The sequence below is a fragment of the Protopterus annectens genome, chromosome 8.part0, assembly GCF_019279795.1.
Source record: "Protopterus annectens isolate FY-2018-M chromosome 8.part0, PAN1.0, whole genome shotgun sequence".
NCBI classification, from domain to species: domain Eukaryota; kingdom Metazoa; phylum Chordata; order Ceratodontiformes; family Protopteridae; genus Protopterus; species Protopterus annectens.
The window spans coordinates 242,317,589-242,335,576 of NC_056741.1; the positions used below are offsets into that span (position 1 = coordinate 242,317,589).

The 17,988-nt window shown below is 40.6% G+C and overlaps 1 protein-coding gene across 1 annotated transcript in view; it reads left to right on the plus strand.

The window, feature by feature from the left end:
* Positions 1-17,988, plus strand: part of LOC122808726 (formin BNI1-like) — a 189,461-nt gene that overhangs the window by 32,555 nt on the left and 138,918 nt on the right. The gene's annotated exons all lie outside the window — the stretch shown is intronic.

Consider the following 17,988-nt stretch of genomic DNA (forward strand, 5'->3'; position numbering starts at 1 on the left):
GGTTGCACCTGCACTTAGCAGAGGACCATAGTATTTAGAATAAGAAAAGTAATTAGTGCAGCTACTATACATTCCCAGGTTGGAATGCCTCCCTAATGCAGCATAATGCTGGAGCCTGGAATGAGGCCTAAAGACTGGCATCTTAGGCTGGACATTTTTTGAGTTATTAGTATTGTTCCCCATAGACTCTACTGGACTACAGTAAGTGCTTAAGTGTCTGTTGAATAACTTATTGCATAGTTTGCATACATTTTCATGAATGGAGCATTCTGTGGATTCTTTACAACTATAATTCTTTGGTGTCTTTTAATTTTTAATGTTTTAGCAGTGTAGTGAGTTCTTAGTTTTACTATTTAGTTATTTTTTTTAGTTAGCTTATTTTGCCAGTAATGCTGTTTTATGATTAGCTGGTTGTTTACACCAAAGTGAATGGGAGATGGGGTTTGTTTAATACTTCAATTTTATTTTGTTTTACTTTTTTCCTGTTATAGATTTAGCTTGGAAAAAGTTTTAGGTGACTGGTTTGCGTGTGTGTGTGTGTGTGTGTGTGTGTGTGTGTGTGTGTGTGTGTGTGTGTGTGTGTGTGTGTGTGTGTGTGTGTGTGTGCAGTATATGCATTTTTTTGACTAGTGCAAGTCTTACAGGTTTGTTGACTGTAAAAAAGTCAAAGAAGTAGGTACATTTTGTTATTGCTGTAATGAATACAGCTGAACTACTGCTGACATGCTAAGAGTATAAATACACAGTAAATATCTAAACCATGTATATATGTATATATATATATATATATATATATATATATATATATATATATATATATATATATATATATATATATATATATATATATATATATTTATACACTCACACACACACACACACACACACACACACACTTACATGTATATTATTACTCCACAAATTCGTACCACCAATAACCACTCTTCCTTCAAGACCTTACTCCATTCCCACCTCTCATCTCAATGGGAATGTTCATGCTCCCACCCCTCCTGACTTCCCTCTGTCTCTCCTCACTTTCTTCCTACCTCTCTTTTCTATCTACTCTCTCTACAACCTTGACCCCCCCAAAAAAGATATTTTGTTTTTCAAACTATGTAATAACTTTTGTTGTTATATTGTCTGATTCGTAAACTAGGTATGAACTGTTTTGTTTTATAACTATGTAATATCTCTTGCTGTTATATTGTTTAATCTTAACCATGTTGGAGATTTTCTCCGCAAGACTCCATTGAAAACGGGCTGTTCTGGCCCAATGGACTATCCTGGTAAATAAATAAATAAATAAATAAATAAATAAATAAAAAATAATAGTTGATGCTACATTTTCTTGATGTTACTATCTTGAAGGCACAGAACAGCAGTAAAGTAAAATAAAATAAAATAAAATAGAATAATTATAATAATCAAGCAAAATGAAACCAAACACAAAAGAGAATGCAGACCTTCATTTTGAGATTGGGAATGCAAAAAAAAAAAAAAAATCAGAAAAACGTTTTATATGGGGGCTTCACTCACCATCACCCTTAAGTTAGTATATTTAACTCACAGCTGCACAACCATGACTAATAGGGAAACTCCAAAAAAGAAGCCAGATCAACTTTTATGAATCTAAGTAGACCCTGTACTCGATTATGAATATATTCACTAGCTTGTGACTGTGATAAAATAGCAGTCAACTGTACACACACACACACACACACACACACACACACATAAACACACACACATACACAACTTGCAAACACACACACATATGTAGTACCTATAATGGTTTAAATTGTTTAATATTTAATTGTCTGCTACCCCGCCATAGTGATGAGTGGAGCTATAAGAAATGTTGTTGTTTTTGGGGCTGTCATAAAATCTTTCAGACACAATTGGGAGATAAATGCGCAAAATCAGGGACAGATTTTAAATGTTGCTGTTATAAACTTAGAACATTGCTAAAGTAGGATGTTTTGCATTATCATGCATTTTTCTGGAAGGTATAAAGTCTGAAACTCAAATACCTGTCATAATTTACTGTTTGCAGTCCTCAATGATTTGACAGAAAATCATAGATTTTATGAGGTACAGACTGAAAATTTTAGGCAAAAATCTGGACATTCTGCTGAATTCTGGACAGTTGAGAGGTAAGATTACTGGGGTTTTCAGTGGAGGAAAATGACTAGCTGTCTGATGTTGCTCGATCATGATTCTGGCCTTGCAGGACTAATGTGATTTGTCTGAAGCAATTTAAAATTCTTTTACGTGTAGCAACTGTTTGTGTGGGACCGAGGTGAACTTTATTACATGGCCATCTTCTTTTATCACTATAAGCTGTCTGAATTGTATATAGAAGTGGCTAAAACTACTTGATGGGGGGTTGTCTGGATGAAAGTAACTGATCATATTGTCATTTTTTCAGTTGTAAGTGTACTCTGTAAAAATAAGGCATAAAATGTATCACAGAACATCTAGACCTTTAGACCTTCTTAGAGGCCTACGGTTCCCCTTTACACCAAAGCTGTATAAGTGGATTTTGATATGGGTTTAGCAGTGGCCTCTGCTCTGAACCCCATCCCTGTTCAGAGATGTACATAGGAGGTTGCTGTAGCTTTTTTAGAGCAGGGATGGGAATGATGTCATTATTTCTTTTAATTTTTCTCCCAAACCTCCGAGGTCTGCATAAGTCACTATGTATTGTGTTAGACTGTGGATGGTATAGTCATTATTTCTTTAACTTTCCTCATAAACATCAGCAGTATGTACAGAAAGTCACTATAACTTGTATAGGAGCAGTGCACTGTTTAGAAGTAACAAGTTGGAAATATTACTGTGATCACTATTTTTTTCACTTTCCTCACTATCAAGCTTCTGATGCTTGTACAGAAAGTCACTATAGCTTGTATAGGAGCAGTGCACTGTTTAGAAGTAACAAGTTGGAAATATTACTGTGATCACTATTTTTATCACTTTCCTCACCATCAAGCTTCTGATGCTTATACAGAAAGTCACTATAGCTTGTATAGGAGCAGTGCACTGTTTAGAAGTAACAAGTTGGAAATATTACTGTGATCACTATTTTTATCACTTTTCTCACTATCAAGCTTCTGATGCTTGTACAGAAAGTCACTATAGCTTGTATAGGAGCAGTGCACTGTTTAGAAGTAACAAGTTGGAAATATTACTGTGATCACTATTTTTATCACTTTCCTCACTATCAAGAATCTGACGCTTTTATAGATGGCTATCTTTTGGGGGAGGGCAAGGAAGAAGGCTGTTTGCATATGGTTGGCAGCAATATATTGAAATATGTTATGCTATATTTGTTTTTGTTTTTTTCAGTTTCATCCCATTCTGACATCAGAGGGGTATACAGAGGGTCACTATCATTGCTTACAAGCATATGATAGCAGCAACTTGATGTATATATGACTGTGGTATGTGAGTCTTAATTTTCGTGCCAATCTAACACCAGATGGGGATACACAGAAGGTGACATTTTGAGGGGATAGGAAAGCAGGTACAATTCCCAGATAGGATTTGTGCATCCTCACAAGGATTACTCTTCTCAGTTTATTACAAACTGCTGTTTTCTCAGCTTTGAGCATTAAGTCCTGGATGCAACCATTAAGTCTTGGATGCAACTTACTCTTTAACAGAAGAAAAAAAAATAAGATGAAATTTCTTTCCAAAAGCTGTAAAATACACCTTTGAGCATGTAGAATGCCTATGGCTTCTAGGGGCCTAGAGGCCTCCAAACCGTTGGCTTAATATAGTTATTTCATAGGTTCATAGGTGTGCACTAGGCTAATGGCCCTGGAGCATTTACAAGCCTAGCCCAAAAAACATTGTCCAGGCACCGTGCCACCCGATGTTAGTTCACAGTGCCCCTATCCAGTAGGGCAACTGGAGTGATCCCTGAGGTGAACATTCTGTTGCCCATCAACTCGTCAAGATTTCTCTTGAATAGGACCAGCGAGGTGGTCTGCTTGACATGTATGGGAAGCTTATTCCAGAGTCTTTGGGAGATGAACCTGTCCATCCAGCATGTTCTGTTAATTGTGGTAATGAGATTGTGATCTCTGGAGCATGTGGTGTGGGGGGATTGGGATTTCTTTAGATGTAGCATTTCAAGTAGGGCTGGGTCAGACATGGCTTTGTAAGTCAAGCAGAGATCACCTCTAAGTAGATGATAAGAGATTGAGAACAGCTGAAGTTTCTTGAGTCTGTCCATGTAGGACATGTGTTTTAAGGCCTAGGATCCTTTTTGTGAGGTACTTTTGTGGCCTCTCCAGCTGTTGTAGGTGTCTGGTCAGGTACATGCCAAACAGGGCGTTATATTCGATGACTGGTCTAATGAGGGATGAGTAGAGAGGGATGATGACCTCTTTCTTCCTGGATGCAAAACCTTTGGTTATACGATGTGTCACATAGAAGGACTTTCTGACCACAGCGGCAATGTGGTGGTTGAAGGTGAGGTGGCTTTTGACCTAGGTGCCCAGATATCTTATGGCCCCTTCAGTGTTCAGTGGGCTCCCATCAATGTGGTAATTCGTGGGAACTGAGTTTTTTCCAAACGGGATGATAACGCATTTTTTGGTGTTACGTTTCATGCAATGGTTCTGACACCAGTCTTTGGTCTCAGAGAGGCCCTTTTGTAGGATGTCTGCATCACTTGGGGAGTTGATAATGACTCCTAGCTTGCAGTCATCAGCAAACATGGTCAGCCAGAGTCCTTCTGTGTTGGCCTGGACTTCTGAGAAGTAGATGCCAAACAGGAGAGGGCCCAGGACCAAACCCTGTGGGACTGCACTTGCGACTGGTTGACAGTCTGACTTGGAATCTGCAACTTTCACTCTGTGGGCCCTATCTGTGGAACAGTTTGCAACCCACTTAGTGATGTAAGGTTTGATGCCTAGTTCGATGAGTTTATCAATGATACCTGAGTGGAGAATGGTATCAAAGGCCTTGGCCAGGTCGAGGTAGGCTGTTTGCACTGCCTTACCCTCATCCACAGCCTTGGTGATTGCCTCAAAGAAGTCATTCAGGTAAAGCAGGCAGGATCTCACCTTGACAAAGCAAAACTGTGTTTGGGTCAAGAGTTTGGAGATTGCCTATATCTTTGTTAAGCAGGTCCATGATGATGCGCTCCATATCTTTGCATACCAAACTCGGCAGGCTAATGGAGTGATAGTTCCCAGGATCTGTAGTTGCTCCTCCTTTATGGAGTGGGATGACTGTAGCAGTATGTCATTTGTTAGGGACATAGCCTGTGGTAAGGCTGTGATTGAATAGGGCAGACAGATGTGGTGCCAGTTCATTTTGTAGCTCATGTAGGACACAGCCAGGGATATTATCAGTCCTATGGACACTGTATTCTTGGCTTTGGACAATGCAGCTTTTACCTGTGCCACAGAAATGGTGGGTACCAGACTTTCTTCTGGTATTGTGATAGGGCCCTTGGGGGGAGAGAGGGATAAAGTTGGCACTGAATCTGTCGGCCAGTATGTTGGCTATATCTGTTGGCTCAGTATAGTAAGTACCATTGTGCAATAACTCAGAGAAAATCTGGGTATTGCCTTGGAGGTTTTTGATTTAGCTATAGAAGGCTTTGTGTTTTTTTCTGGTGTCAGCCACAATTCTGCCTTCATAGCTGGCTTTAAAGGATTTGATAAGGGATCTCAGCTTTTTGTTGAGACTGATAAGGGAGATTTGCCAGTCTTGTGACTTCATTTTTTTCTGCACAGTTTCTTCCTTCTGTTGTAGAGTTTATTGATGGCTGGGGACCACGAGATTGGCTTCCATTTTTTTGAGGAGAGCATCTTAGTTCTATTTGGTATGGCAAGGTCCATGCATTTGTGTACATGCTCGTACAGTGCATTGGTGTATAATTCGGCAGTCATGCAGCTATTTTCCATTGGCATGGTTGCCGAGAAGTTAGCCACTACTGTTTTTAGGAGCCCAAAGTTGGGTATAAGAAGAAGTGTCCCAACTACCTCCAGAGTTCAGCAGTTGGGCAGGTGTTCAAGGACACTGATAAGGTTTCTCTGTGAATGGTCCATGGAAACCTTGTTTTTTGTGGACCACTTCTGCCTCATGGGCTATGCTCCATGGAATTGCCTCTACCTGTGTTTCTGGAAGGCCTACCTCCAGAAGTGTCTTGGTGAAAACTTTGAGATTTCATGAACCACATTTTCCCCTACTCTGATTCTTGGAGAAAGACCTCTGAGGAGTCAAAAATGGATTCCAATAGCAGACAAGGTCTTACTATCCTGCTCACTTCTGGAAAGTGTATCCTTGACTTTTGATCCAAAAACAGTGGAGCCATCATAGGGAGCATTTATGAAGGACTTTTTAAAGCTTTCCGGAAAGTTGCAGAGCCACATCGAGGCATCACATTGCATAGTAATACCCGTACTGACTGCTCTGGCTGTATCATCTGCTACAGTAGATAACAGTGTCATGGCAACATTTAATGATGACTAGGGTAGACAACTGGGAATCCACAATTTTTGGATGTCTAATGGTAAGTTACCCACCAGAGAATTTAAGAGTTCCTTAATCAAATCCCTCTGGAAACATGTCAAGTGAGCCATGTAGTTCAAAGCACAAAGATGAAAGGTGGCTGAAGCATAAGTTCATTCCCAATCAGGCCAGTACCCTAGACTGTCTGTTAAGGGGGGGGGGGGCAGAGGAATTCTCTTCAGACAAATCCTTTTTTGTGACTGCCGATACCACCATGACATCTACAGGGTGACCCTTATCCCAGTATTTTCTTTCTCTGGAAGCAACTAAAATTCTGTCCAGTTTCTTTGGAATGGGCTCTGCCACATCAGGATCCTTCCAGGCTTTCTGAGTCATGTGGTCAACTAAGGCATTGGGACGAGGGACCATCCAGTACTTTGAAGGGCCAGACCCAAATATTTAGCAGAACCCCCCCCCTCTCATTTCATCAATTCAAGGATGCCTTCGAAGCCAACATCTTCATGGAGGACTTTGGGGAACCTTATCCCTAATCTAAGTTGGTGTCTTCAGTGACAGACTCAGGACAGGAGCCAATATGCTTCCATTTCCTCCACAGATTGCATTTTTAGAGGTAGGAGTTGAACTTATCACAAATTGAAGTCTCCACCAGATGCTCCCAAGAGAGTATCAGTGCTCAGATAGGCTTCCCAAGTCTATCTGGGCACTCTGTCCAGAAATTCCATTTCAGTACCTAATGGTGATCAGCTGCTAGCTGTGTGACTTTTGGTTTCTTGGCATATCCAAAGACTTGATCATCCTTCAACTTAGAATTATGTGGCACCAAGTATATGTTAAAGCTTTCCTCTGTCTGAGCACAGTGTTTTCTATGGACAGTTCATGATCTGTTCAGAAATTCATAATTAACCCACCTTATATTCATATCTGACAAGCTCTTAATCCTGGTCTGTCCTTACCAAAAATTTCCATCATTCTCTGAGACACTGTTGATATCTCACAATGAAGTGCTTCATCTACCTTCTTCAGGAAAAGTCTGTACATTGTAACATTTTCTGATTTATAAGCACAAACTGTTAATGATTTCCTTTCAGTGGTTCATAGCTAAAGTGAGGAAGAACTTCTTATCCAGTGGTAAACCTCCACCTGCATTCTTCTCAGACTGTGGCTTAAGAGTATCCTCACACTCACCCACCCAGGACCACTGTGACGAAGGTGCTCCAGGACTATCTCTGATCAAGAAGTGAGGCTGTAGAGCCTGCTATGCTTATGGAAATAAGCCATTGTGCATCTGACCAGACCTTTTCCAGCTTTTGTATCTAGTCAGGCAATGTGACATTGTGATAGTATTCCACATCCCTAAAGCCAGTTTTCATTGCCAAGACTATGTTGCCTATATATGATACTCATGTTGTTGGTACAATATCCAGTCCTATCCTTCACTTTGCACGTGGTTAGTATCAGTATGGCCACAAATAGCCATTTTGGACTAAGCTTGTCCTGGTTATGTATGTGTCCTGGCCACCTATCCACTTGCCAAGAAACAACATCTGTAAGTCTGTCTGCAAAGGAAAGTCCCACTGACCCAAGTCTAGGGAGAATGCACTTAAATTTATTATACACTTTCCTTGGGATCTGTATATTGACTGTGTTTTGTTTGGGACCCTTGCCTCAAATGGTTTTGCCAAGAAAGGTCCCATCAGTAGCATAAGGCTGCAAATTATACTGCATTGCAGTACACAAGTTCCTGAACATTATTACATTTTATTTTTGCCCTTTCACTGTGCAGTTTGTCATAGGTGCAGTTCATCATATATATAATAGTACTAATATGGCACATTTAACATTTACAGTAAATCACTTTACTTGGTTTCATATACTGTATCTTTTGATTATTTGCCACCAAATCAGCTGCAAGCAGTGGTTAGAGAAGGCTCTAAGGTCAACAGAGACCAGGCTGAAGACCTGAAAGTTGACTGGAGAGAAAGTACAACAGTTCAAGGAATTACTCAGGTCTCTAGCACCCCAGAAGAGGAGGAGGTAGGTGGAGTTGAAAAAGAATGGCAGCGCCTCAAAACAGCATCTGTAAGGACTAGAGAACTGATATGTGGCTTAGCCAGGTATGGAAATAAGGTACATAAGGAAAGCCAGTGGTGGAATGTGTAGAAGTCCAAAGTCATCAAAAGACAGGAGAAGTGTGTGAAAAAGTGCAAGATAAAAAAGACGGACCTGGCTAGGAAGGAATACTGGTTGGATGACAAAGAAGCTAAGAAAGGAGTTGCAATAGCAAAGAACAGGGCATTGGAGGATCTCTACCAGATTCTGGAAGATAACTCAGTAGTAGGCACAATGAAACTATATCAGGTTGCAAGGCAAAGACAGAAAAATAAAGAAGATAGTCAGACACCCTTCATAAGGAATGCCAGCAACAGCTTGCTTACCAGTCCACTGGACATCAAAGGCAAATCGAAGGAATATTTCCAGCAGCTTCTGAGTGAAGATAACCCAAACAAAAGCAAACAATATACTGACTGCAGCTACAAATTGGTCCTGAACACTGGACAAAAATACATTAAAAAAGAAGAATGATCCAACTAACCAGGCAGAATCCACTACTTCTTACAAATTCACTTTATTTACTAAAACACACTATTAAAACAATAAAATGGACACATACGCACTTTCACTCTCAAGGCACTTCATCAGATCTAATTCACTATACACAAAGTAACCATTTTAAAACGCAAAGTATCCAACAGACTGTTGCAACTAAGTTAACGCTCAGCCAATCAGAATATCCATTTAATGAAAAAGTCTTCGAGCCCTTAGAGAAGGTCTTAAAGGTACCATTAAGACTTGGTTCTTTATCAGCTTGCAGTCTAACAGTTCATTTCATTTCAGCAAGTTCAGTTAAATGTACAATATCGCCACCCATGAGGCCAACAGTAACTAATTGCAAAGCCATAAAAGAAAAGATATGCCCAGGATGACCAGAGACATGTTTTGCAAGGGCATTGTTTGGACTGCCAAGCCATATATCACTTAAATGCTTCAAGATTTTGTCTTTTCCACATAAAAACAGGGACATTTCATACAGACTGAAATGTATACCAGATTGGAACTACGGCAATTGGCATAAAACTTCAAAGTAAACTTTGTGCCCAAAACTGGATGCATGAATACATTAGAAGTCAATGCAAATCACAGGCTTTACGTGAATAACAAGGAAAAGTTCCCATCTTGGTAGTCCTTAAACTAGAACTCACTTTTGGCCCATAGCCTTTTCAAAGAAAGACTATTCTTAAAAGTGAATGCAGGTTTATTCCCAACTATACATTTAATTTTCTCATCTGACATGAGTATAGTTCAGTTCCCGTTAACAATTTCACATACCTTACAAATATCACTAGAGTATGTGAAAACTAGTCTACTATTAACATCACATTTTGCTGATGAAACCTCATTGACTCCTGATTCGTTCTTTAAATAAGTATGGGTCACCAATTATAGACTGAAGCACCATCCTTTGGGCTGTTCACTTATGTACTTCTTTGGGATGATAGCCTCTTTTAATAAAATAATTTCCTAATCTCTTAGTGACCAGCTTAAAGCAATACTCATCAGTATGAAGGCGTGAAGATCTCAAGGACTGTTCTTGAATGACATTCTTATAAACATGACCTGAATGCATGCTTGCTCAATGCAATAACGTATTCCTCCAGCAACTTTACTTGTATAACTCAGCATCAGTCATGCCATCTTTATTAATCCTTAAACGAACATCCAAGAATTCAATAGTCTCTAGAGAATGTGTCATAGTAAATTTAAGGAAGTAGGTGCTGTTATTCAGATAAACCAGGCAATCATTCAAATCATCTAAAGTACCTACCATAGCAAGAAAATATCAACAACAAAACACTTATACAACGTTGCCAGCAAACCTATCATTATTCAATACATGTTCTACTTTCCAATTCACCATTACCAGATTTGCAAAACTATTAGCAGATGAAGTGCAATTCCAACCCGCTTCTTCTGATGATAAAAGCAATTACCAAAAATAAAAACATTGTTCTCTAGGATGAGCTCAAGCAAAGAGCAAATAATACTTATCTGGTTCTCAACAAACATATTATTGACAATGAGAAGAGACCTAACCATCTCTACTCCAATGTCTAATTGCTTGATATGCTTGTGAGATGCATCCCAAAGGAGGCATTGTACTCAACAACTGGCCTGATCAGTGGTGAGTATAAGGGAGCAATTATCTCTTTAGACCTTGAAGGATATTCCTTTAACAATTAGGTGGGGTAAATAAAGGAATTACCTGACAACTGTTGTTACATAATTATCAAAAGAGAGGAAGCTGTCAAATCCATGTACCTACATCCCTAACTTTATTTTTATTTGTAGAGGTGTGTTTTCTAAACAGTATGTTGAGAGGATGGAGAAGGAGTTTTGTTCCAAAAGGGCTGATACTACACTTTTCAGTATTAAGTTTGAGACCTTTTTATTACACCAAGAGTTTACTGGGGCTAATTAATTCTGGAGGGTTTAGGTGTCATAGAGTAATTAATAATGCCCTCAGATTTTAGCCATATGCAAACTTTGTTAGCCAGAGATCTTGGCTCTCTGCTTGGAGATCTAAGAAATCTATGCCAAAAAAGGGATGTCTCAGCACTGAGCCCTGAGGGACATTGATGATCACTTTGATACTTTCTGATGAGGCACCTGCAACTCTCATAGCATGGGTTATATCTTTCAGACAGTTTGCTATCCATCTTACGACATATGAATCTGTTTTAAACCTTTTGTGAGATGTCAGCATGGAGAATGGTGTTAAAGGCTTTAACCAGGTAAAGTTAGAAGTATCACTGCTTGATCACCATCTACTGCATAGTTGTCCAACAGGTGGCCTGTGGGCCACAGTCTGGCCCACCAAAGCCTTTTATGTGGCCTGCCAGTGCCTCAGAAACAAAATTTAAAATAAATAGCTTGTTTGCAGTTAACGGTCCTGTCACTTTACAAAGTGAGTTCAGAACTTCCCAGTAATCTAATTGTGTGTGTGTTTGCTTGTGCTTCTATGTGCCTAATGTTTGCAGGAGTGTTGAATTATTGTTTGAATGAAGTATTGAAGCAGAGCGATTGCATATGTGCGTGTTTGTATGGGTGTAATGCTGGTATGTGAGTCATTTGTAAGCATGATAAGTGCTTGTTGTATGGATGAAGTGGGAAATCAGACTGATTGCATTTGCTTGTGTTTGCATGGGTACATAGCTGGTGTGTGAGACATTTGTAAGAGTGATGTGTGCCTGTGTGAAGTGGAAAAGTAGAGAGACTATATGTTTGCATGTGTGTTTGCATGCTTGTGCATTGCATGAGGTTTGTTTGCATGACTGATGTACACCTGCATGAAAATCAGATTGACTGTGTATGTGTTTGCTTGCGTTTGTATGTGTGAGTATGTTGGACATTAATGACATAGGAAATTGTATTGTAGTATGACATATATGTGTATTGCCATGCTATTTTTTTATTTTTCTGGTTAATTGTTATATCTGAATTTTGTGCTCAGGGTTCCTACATGTTTAGAAATTTTCACACCTTGCAATATTTTTATTGTCTTTTCACATTTTGGCTTCTCTTGATGTTTATTTAAGTGCTTTGGAATAAACTGTGAAATCAGATTGAAGCTGAATTGTCAGATATGTGCAACATGCACACTGCCTGGATATCGTGCACTTATATTTGTGATGACACTGTCACCATGGCACATCACCTGGCAGCAAATGGAGTGGAAACGCCTTCAGATTACACATGTTCTGCACTGAGACCTAGTGATGCTTTGACTGCAACATGTTAGTATGATTAAAGGAAAATAGACAGTAGTACAGGTTCTACTCCATTATGCCTTGCTATTCTGCTGTTGATTGCAGGAACCATACCTGTTCTCTGCCGTAGTGACATTTCCTTCCAAAAGCTATTTATGCATCCTGCATGTGAATATGCCAAAACCCCAATGTGTCATTATCATGATTTTGGATGATTCCAGAGACTACTCTTTCAAGAGACAAACATGCTTTTATTTCCAGGAAAATGGAGTCAGCACATGACACGCAGTCTCCACCAGTGGCCAGTCTAGATTATAATAATCAATGACCTCCTAGTATAATAGCTGCTGTACAGTGAGGAGAGGCCACTGTTTGTCTCACCAAAGTTTTAGACAGCCTGGTCCCACTGATTGTTGCTTGGCAACTGTAGCATAGCATGACTGTTGCTGCATTTATGAGTGTGAGGGATATGGATATATATATATATATATATATATATATATATATATATATATATATATATATATATATATATATATGTGTGTGTGTGTGTGTGTTTGTGTACATGTTGGGGGTTTCTATGTTACCATGATATGTGGGCTGGTAGGGAGAAAAGTGTTTGAATCCCATACATGGTAATCAGCTTCTTTTATTTTATGGGATGGTGGAGTTTGTGCATAATTCATTGATTGTAGTGTCTACTGCGAATAGGTTGCATATTTGACAGATAATTATGTATGATATACTTTCCTTGTGTTGTGTGTGACATTATTTAGTGGCAAACTGATTTATTTGATGTGGCAGGGAATTTAATCTGTGTAATAATTTATTGACTGATATGTATGTATATTTATATATGCATATTGCAACCTATTCTGTACATGTTTAGCATTCTCTGCATTTCTTATTTGTGTGTTTGTGTGAGGTATTTGTAAAGGTGCTTTACTAACAGTCATTACTGCCTGGATGCGTCATTCTGACTTTGCATGCGTTTCTGGAGTAAATTCTTGAATTGCCGTTGTAGTTGTAAACTGATTGGAGAGGGGATTGTTTGACAAATTCTTTTTATGCATTTCTGACACTGTTCAGGTTTTGCACCTGTACTTAATATGCCTTTCTGGTGTTTGTGCTAGAATTGCTGTATTTCCTCCATGAAAATGGGCATTTCATTTCCCAGACAGAATTTCTTGGTAAACAAAAGCAAACAGATAAATTAATAACCAATTGGTTGAGGAAGGAACTGTTTGAGAATGAATTTGTTTTTCTCAACGCTTTTGACACAAATCACTTTCTGCCTGCACTGATGTTCATTTTTTCCTGCCTACATTGATGTTGAGTTTGAGGATTTTTTTTCCACCTGCAGTGATGCTGAATTTTCTTCCCCGCCTGCACTGATGTTGAAATTTTTTCCTGCCTGTACTGATGTTGAGTTTGAAGATTTTTTCCCTGCCTGCACTGATGTTGAGCTTTTTCCCCTGCCTGCACTGATGTTGAGGCTTTTTCCCACCTGCATTAATGTTGAGTTTTATAATTATAAAGGGGTGGCATGATGTTCATCGTGTTTCACTATTGCAGTCATTACTCTTGGGTTATCCTGCTGGCAGGCTACCCGTAGTCGGCCAGATTCCAAAGTCTAGGTCCGGCGTCGGTTGCTGTCACCTCTTCCCTGACGTCAGTGCGCCAGGGGTATAAAAGAAGCAGCCGACGCCATTTTCTCCAGTCTTTCTTGCCGCGTGGTGCCCGAAGAAAAAGCAGTTCGCAAGTGCCGGTCGGCCGACTCCTGAGATTTTCAAATCAGAATTTCAGATCCGAAGTCTTCATTAAAGCTAAGTACCCCACTGGGGAAACTTTTTTCTTGCTCCAGACCGATGTCAGAAAAAGTTAACAATTGTATTTCTTGTGGGAAGCAAATACCTCATAAGGATTTTCACTCTTACTGTATTCCTTGCCTAGGCCCTGATCACAATGTTGCTAGCTGTCGGTTTTGTGCTAGATTTAACCAACGCACTATCAAGCATCGGTTTGATTTTGCTTTTCATTACTTTGGCCGAAGATTTAACTATATAATGCCGTCGGATCAGCTGACAACCACAGTTTACAAAAAACGCAAGGATAAGGAAAAGGATAGGCATCCGAGGTCCAAAACCGACGACGAAGCCTCTTCTAGGCCAGTCGCCGGTTCTGAGTGAGGCGCTTTCGCAGCCCCTGGCACCCTCTACCTCAGAGCCACAGGCTGCTTCCGACTCCCATGTGGAGCCGACTGGGCCTCTGGATACTCAAGGTACTGGACACTCGGAAATCATTCCCTCAGATGGTTCCGGAGCCGCTGAGCAGGCATCGGCTTCTGAGGGTGTCTTCAGACCTACACAACTATATATAAAGCCATCCTCAGCTTCAAAGACAAAGACTAAAGCAGCAATAAAGACAAAGAAACAAGTACAGCATTCTCCTACTCAGACTACCATGCCTAAAAAACAGATGCTCAAAATGGCCGAAGACCTAATTACTTTGATCAGGGGTTCCCATCCCCCTCCTGATAAGAGGCCTAGGCAAGAGACAGAGTATGATTCTTCTGATTAAGTTTCTATTTCCTCTGATTCCTCTTCTGAACAAGATTACTCCATGCTTCCCTATGAGGATTCTGATGCTGAAGAATGCATTCCTTCAGCCTCTCCTCCTGAGGATTATTCTTTTGGGGAAACCCTTCATACCATGAGGGAACATTTCCACTGGGAGAGCCAAGATTATTCTGAATCTAAGAAAAGGCTCAGAGACTTTCTGCTACTTCCTCAGCACAGACCCCTTGCTATTCCACCTGTACTAGACATTGTGGACGATGTATTTTCAGAGTCCGGCCTGTCCCCAGACTCTCTATCCCCTGCACCTGCTAAGCCAGACAGATACTACAGGGTCCAGGATTCTCATAAATTCCTGTATAGAAACCCCGCTGCTGACCCAGAAACTATATCACAAGGTCCTAAGGGGGTTAAAGCTTCCACTGCAAAAAACCTTGTCCCCTCTGATAGGGATTCCAGGGCTCTAGACAGATGGGGGAAAAAGTCTACACTTCTGCTACCCTGGCTGTAAGGGCCTTAAATTGTCAGTTTCATATGCTTAAATATCAGCAATATTAAATGCCACTGCTTAAACAGAAAATGTTGACAAATACTGAATGTTCAGAAAACAAGGAATTGCAGGATATGTTGCATGCAACTGAACAAGTGGGAAAGCATACTTTGCAATGTGGTTATGATTCACTGGAGGCCTCCTGCAGGACCGCTGTTACAGGTTCTGTTATTAGAAGGCATGCTTGGTTAAAGGAACAAAATCTGCCTGATCATGTTAAAGTAAAATTATTAGAGGCACCATTACAGCATGATACTTTGTTTGGTTCTAAGCAGAGGAGGTATTGAAAAAAATGGAGGATAAAGCAAAATCCATGCAGACAGTCAAGGATTTCTTACAGGTACAGTCACCCAGATTTAGCAGAAACTGACCTTCTAAAAATTGGTCCTTTCCAGTGTCATACAGACCACAAAGAGGCAGATACAGGTGTCCCAGAGGCAGAGGTCAGCCCCAAGGCTCATACAGGCCTAAACAATGGGGTGCTCCTACCTCCAAAAGCGGAGAAGACAAATCACAACCTTACAGGAAACAGTCCCAATGACTTTCCTCTACCAGATCCAAGCACTTTTCTTTTGGCAGCCCCCTTAGTGGGAAAACTAGCACTTTTCTCTACATATTGGCAAAGGATTACCCAAGACAAATGGGTCCTGAACATAGTGTCCCAAGGCTACAGGTTCCATTTCCACACTCTACCAAGGTCAAAAGGTATGCCAGACCTGCCACACAATCAATGGGCAGAGGCACAAAAACAAATTACAGCCCTCATGGACATGAGGCCCATTCAGCAAGTACCGCAACAAGAGCAGGGGCAAGGATTTTACTCCAGACTTTTCCTAGTACCCAGAAAGGACAAAACCTGGAGACCAATACTGGACCTGTCTATACTAAATACATTTCTGAAAATTCCAAAATTCAAGATGCTGACTCTGCAGCAGCTACTGCCCATGCTGGGCAAGAAGGCTTGGCTCGTAACTTTGGACCTAAAAGAGGCATACCTGCATGTCCCAATCAGACAATCTTGCAGAAGATACCTCAGATTCATAGTTGGCTCAAGGCATTACCAATTCTCTGCACTGCTGTTTGGCTTATCTACTGCGCCCAGGGTCTTCATAAAATGCCTGGCACCAGTAATTGCATTTTGCAGACAAAAAGGAATTCAGATATATCCCTACTTGGACGACTGCCTAATTCAAGCAGAGAACAAAGACATTCTTCTAAAACATCTGGCGTTTGTAAAAAGATTACTAATTGGCCTAGGGTACACAGTAAACAAAAAGAAATCAAAACTAGTGCCCTCTCAAGAGATAATATTCCTGGGTGCAAGCCTAAATACAACTGCCCAGATGGCTTATCTCACGCCAGACAAACAAAAGCAACTGACTACTTACTTCAAGAATTTGGCAACAAAACCCCACTTATCTGCAAGGAAAATCCTGCAGGCCTTGGGTTTCATGGCATCCTGCATTCTACTAATTCCATATGCCAGACTGCATATGAGGAAACTACAATGGTATCTAAAAAGTGTTTGGACTCAGCATTGCCACAGCCTGGAGACAGTAATTGCACTCATCCCCTGCCTGCAATAGGAATTTTGATGGTGGACAGAAGCCTGCCACCACAACAAGGGTTTGCCATTCACTTTACCCACAGCCAGGCAGACACTGACAACGGACACATCAGACTATGCCTGGGGAGCCCATATGGCAGGAAAATGTATTCAGGGCACATGGCCTGCAAACCAGATGCATCTTCACATCAATCAAAAAGAGATGCTAGCTGTACAAAATGCCCTGACAGCTTTCAAGGACCTGCTTCATCCAGGACAATTACTGATAAAGTCAGACAACACTACGGTTATGTGGTACATAAACAAGCAGGGAGCTACACATTCCCACCCCCTCTGAAGACAAGCAATGACCCTATGGGACACAGCATTGGCATCTCAAGTACACTTGCAAGCACAATTCCTTCCAGAAAAACAAATACACTGGCAGACGAACTAAGCAGAAACCTCATGGATCCCCACGAATGGAAACTGGATCCTCAAGTCTTCAGCATGATAATAAGGAGATGGGGATGCCCAGACATAGATCTATTTGCCTCCCCTCACAACTGCCAATTACAGAGATTTTGCACAAGGATTTATCACAAACAAGCATGGAAAGTGGACACCCTATCCTTCAGCTGGAAAAACTAACAGTATATGCCTTTCCCCCACTGCCTCTCCTTCCCAGGGTACTCCTAAAGGTCAGACAAGAGAGGCCAAACATGATCCTGATTGCACCAGACTGGCCACGCCAGCACTGGTATCCAATCCTGAAGAGCTTGTCTCAAGGTCCAGCATGGATATTGCCTCAAACATCTCAATTGCTGACCCAACAAAACAGTCAGATCCTGCACAGCCAACTCAAGACCTTAAATCTGGCAGCATGGTGAATAATGTAGCCATTCAGAGCACGCCACTTACAAAAGCTGTTATGGACGTTATCTTGGAGGCCAGAAGGCCCAGTACCAGAAAATCTTATGCAGAAAAATGGAAGACATT